The sequence below is a fragment of the Chrysochloris asiatica genome, unplaced genomic scaffold, assembly GCF_000296735.1.
Source record: "Chrysochloris asiatica unplaced genomic scaffold, ChrAsi1.0 scaffold00026, whole genome shotgun sequence".
Lineage (NCBI taxonomy): Eukaryota > Metazoa > Chordata > Mammalia > Afrosoricida > Chrysochloridae > Chrysochloris > Chrysochloris asiatica.
In genome coordinates, this window is record NW_006408544.1 from 21,254,826 (window position 1) to 21,259,954 (window position 5,129).

A 5,129-nucleotide genomic window follows, 5' to 3' on the forward strand; every position below is an offset into this window, starting at 1 on the left:
TACAATAAGGAGGAGGTTAGCAGAGGAACGATGAATGTAGCAGGAGACACAGAGAGGAATGCAATAGTTTAAGTGAATAGAGGTAAATGCTGTTAACTGTTGGTACATGGAGGGGATTGCAACCATGTAATGAAGCCCAAAGTATATAATGTGTTGAATGTAAAACTGATGATCTGCTCTGGAAACCTTCACTGAATTCACAATAAAAAGTAAAAATAAACAAAAAAGTACACAGAAAAATGGATAATTTCAGCAAGTGCTATAACACATATAATTTTGCAACAACAATAACAACAACCAGAAATAATATGAGTGGTTATGTAGAAAAGTAATGTATAGGAAGGTAACTGCAAGTAAATGCACACACAGGGATAGGTGTATTTGTATGCATATGTGTATTCATGTATGCTTGTGTGTGCTGTAGACTCATTTTTATAATGAAGCACATTGGGGCAGTTACAGTTACATATCACAGGATTAGTTTACTGGGATAAAGGTTTGGGACCATAGTTTTGGAGGATAATTGTCAATTGGCATAACATAGTTCATAAAGGTAATATTCTAATTCTTAGTTTGGTGAATAAGGAGCTCTGGTGGCATAGTGGTTACGAGTCAGGCTGCTAACCTCGGAGTAAGCAGTTTGAAACTACCACAGGGTTCCTATGTGACGGAACTGACTCCACGGCACATCACCACCACCACCACCAGTTTGGTGAATAGCATCTTGGAGTCTTAAAAGCTGTGAGCAGCCATCTAAGGTGCGACTATTGTTCTTTATTCTTATGGAGCAAAAGAGAATGAAGGAAATCAAAGGCTCAAAGAAGAAACTAGTTCAAAGGATTAATAGCCCACAGGAACCACAGCCTCTTTTAAACTGCGACCAGAAGAACTAGCTGGTGCCCAGGTATCACCATCTACTGCTCTGACCAGGGATACAACAGAAGGTCCCTGATAGAAGGGTTGTTGTTATGTGCCGTGGAGTCGGTTCCCACTCATAGTGACCCTGCATAGTGTTTCCGAGGCTGCAAATCTTTACGGGAGCAGAAAGCCTCATCTTTCTACTGCGGAACTGCTGGTAGTTTAGAACTGCTGACGTTGAGATTAGCAGCCCGATTCATAACCATTATGCTACCAGAGCTCCTTGATAGAAGGGTAGAAAGCTATAAAACAAAACTAAAATTTCTTTAAAAAGCTAGACCTATTGGACCCAAAGAAACTAAGGGGACTGATTCCCAACTCCCCTACAAGACTGTTGCCCTAAGACAGTCTTTTGAACTTGTAACTAAAGCTGTTTCTGGAGATCATTTTTCAACCAAATAATAGATTGATTATACAATAAACAGTATTACCTGTGAGTAAGGTCAAGTTCACAGGGTGGATTGCCACCAACTTGAAATCTGGTTCTGTGTCAGAGCGGGACAGGACTAGCCAGCCCTATCTCCTTGCGAAGTGAGACAAAGTTCAGCACATTAAAATCGTCAGCAAAGGACTAAATTTATTATACCATAGAATGCTCCCAGAAAAGTGGGGCTGGGTCTACCTCTTGAGTGAGGATAGACACCGTAGAGTCAAGGGTTTCTGCATTAAGTATGATTGTTCTCTTCCTGGTTTCAGGTGCCCACCTCCTAGGGGCGAGGCTGATGCTGCTCTTCATAGCACAAGACAAAAGGCACATTTGTGCTTTGTGGTGTTGCCATTTCTCCTTTATTCTTGCCTATTATGGGCTAACTGCCCAATTCTTACCCTGCCCCTTTCTCTTACCTGCACCTGTGAAGTAATATGCTCCCTTAAACCATCAAATACAAGACCAAACCAGTAACATTTCCCTAAAAACAAAGTTGAGAAAGCAAGGAGAGTGTCTAGGTTCTAGTGCTGTTATAATAGAAATACTACAAGTGGCTGGCTTTAACAAGTGTAAGTTTATTCTCTCATAGCTTAGAAGGCTAAAAGTGCAAATTCAGAGGTGCCAGCTCTAGGGGAAACCATTCTCTGTCAATTTTGGGGGAAGGTTCTTATCTCCTTTTAATATCTGTGGGTCAGCATTTTTTGGAGGTCTTCATGTGTCTTGGCTTCAATTTTTCCATGGGTCTAGGAGGTTACCAGGGCAGGGAACCTGGGTTTAAGGAACACAGTTTACTCCTGGCTCTTTTTTCTTGGTGACAGTAAATCCCTCTGATTTTTGCCCACTTGTTTAATCCCTTTTATATCTCAAAAGAGATGACTCAAGATACCACCTAATCTTGTAGATTGCATCCTGCCTCATTAACATAAATTAATCCTGACTCATTAATATCACAGAGGCGAGGATTCATAACAGGATAATCACATCACATCACAACATGGAGTATAATTACTTAATAATGAGAATCATGGCCTAGCAAAATTGACACATAGTTTTGGGGGATACAGTTCAATCCATAACAGAGAGGAAGCAAAGCCAGATCAACAGAAACAGAAGACTAGAAATAATGAAAATGCTGACACATTTTGAAAAAACTAGTGGCATGAAACAAGTTGTATAAAAATTGTTAAGCTGGAACCTAATCTTAAAGAACCTAAAATACAATAAAACATTATTAAAAAGAAAAAGAAGTTAACAACCAGAAAATGAGCATTGATAATGATTACCACTCTATAATAAATTGAAAACTTCTTACAAGGAATATGTTTACCTTGATTGTTGTTGTTGTTATGTGCCGTTGAGTCCGTTTTGACTCATAGCGACCCTGTATAAGGTTTCCAAGGAGTGGCTGGTGAGCTTGAACCTTACGGTTCAAACCCACCTTGCAGTCCAGTGTATTAATCCACAGCGCCACACCAGGATTCCTTAATAGCTGAGTTGAAATTCAGTTGCTGAAAACAGAAAAATGGACACCCTTATATTTAGCTGGAAAAAAAAAAAAAATAAGTGTTTGAAACCTTCAGTTTTCTCTGAAACCAGAAGGACCTAGTCTTTAGGTTTCAGCTGAATTCCAACTTGCTTTAGAAGTCTGTTTCAGTTCCCCAATGTTGACTCATAAGGCTAGATTAATTTTCCAGGGTGTTGTGCTAATTATAGGTTTAGTGGAGCTAATGGACTAAATCAAAATGGCAACAAGTGAAAAAGTAGTAAAGCATTCAGAGTTCTGCTTGGATGCAGAACTATTTATAACTTCACAATTGTATGGTTACTACTAATTAGTAAGCACTGCAGTGACCCTCAATTTTCAAAGGAGTCCACCATCATTTTCTAGTTAATCTTTCCCATCCATTACTGTATTCGTTTTTATAAGAAAGGCGGAGCTGATGAATTACTTGCCTGAAGTCATGTCTGTGGTATGGCCAAAATTACACTGTAAATGTTATGAATAATAATAAAAATGTACCTGTGGAATGCTTTGCAATTTTAAAAGGACTCTCACCTTCATTATTTACTTATACTAACTAAGCATCTCTAAGAGGGATTCTTGTTGGTTAGTTAAGGACAGCAGAAAAGAAAGCGGTTCAGTGGATAACTCTCTTGGCTAAATTTGAACTAAATAAGAAAATAAAGAACTCCACTCTCTTACTTGTTAGGGTTTCTTGGTCTTTTGAGGATTTGTGCAAACATTCAATCACATTAGCCTTTTTTGGCTTTATGTAGTTTTATTCCAGTCAAACCTAAAATGCACAACAGACTCTAGAATCCAGTGCCATTGAAAACCTCCATTTAAGAACACTGAGTTAATCCAGAGAATGTTTATGCTAGCCTGTTGGAATAAAATCTCCAAAAAAATGATCTGGTTCCTTAGTGACTGCTGTGAATTTTCATTCTCCTCACTTTCTCACTCAGAAGCCTGGAGCTTTTCCTGACTCTCAGAGGCCTGTTGTGTTCATATACTACATCCAGTCCTCCTAGGATCTTCTAACCACACAAGCAGCTAATAGTAGAGTTGGATAGGTTCTTAAAGGTCATGGAGTCTAATACGCGCATTTCACAGATAAAGAGAGACTCAGGGAACTTAAGTGACTTTTCCAAGCCTTCTAGCTAGTGATTGTCAGCACTGCAGTGAGAACCCGCCAGACTTTTGCTCTTGTGGAAAAAGAACTGGATCATGACAAACTCTCACTCAAGCACTGTTTGCCATAACACAACTGCTGAATTAGTCAAGTACAGAGCAGTTCCCAAAATGTGCTCATAGACGCTACTTGACCTAAGGTTTTGTCGTCATACTACTTTGCTTAGTTGAAAATTCATTATGCAAATTAGAAGATTGGAGACTTTGGAAAGTCCCTTGGGGAAGCATTTTGTTTGACCAAGCATTTATCAAATTATTTCATCAGATTTTTCCCCTCAAAGAAGTCTACTCATAGTCTGTGTAATTAGTGTTCTTTGAAACACGCTCTGAGTGACACAGATGAACAAATAAGTGATACTTGTTAAAATGGGACAATTATAGACAGGGAGAAAGTTACTACTAGGTTCTTTGCTAAATGTTATTTTATCCTCACAACAACCCTGTTGTTAAGTGTCGTTGAGTGGGCTCCAACTCATACTGGCATCTGGTAGGTTTGAACGGCCAACCTTGAGGTTAGCAGTCCAGTGCTTATACTGCAGTGACACACCAGGACTTTACAACAAGCCTAGGAGTAGTTATTATCTATTCTAACTTATGGTGGCATCATGTGTGTCAGAGTTGAATTGTGCTTCATATAATTTTCAACGCCTGATTTTTCTGTAGTAGATTGCTAAGCCTTTTTTCCCTGGTGCCTCTGGAGGGATCCACACTGTCAACCTTTGATTAGCAGTCACGTACATAAACTGTTTGCACTACCTAGGGACCCCATCTATACTTTAACCAATTGCCAGCAATTAATTTCAACTCATAGTGTCCCTTAAAGACACAGTAGAATTGTCCCATAGTTTCCAAGGCTGTAATCTCTAGAAGCTGACTGTCACGTTTGTCTCCCACAGAACAACTGGTGGTTTGAACCACTGCCCTTTTGGTTAGCAGCCTAGTGGTTAATCACAGCACCACCAGGAGCCCTGAACTACACTTTTGTTGTTGTTGTTGTTAAGTGCTGTCAAGTTGGTTCTCACTCATAGCAACCCTGTGTAAAGTTTCCAAAGAGAGGCTGGTGAGTTTGAACTGCCGACCCTGTGGTTCCAA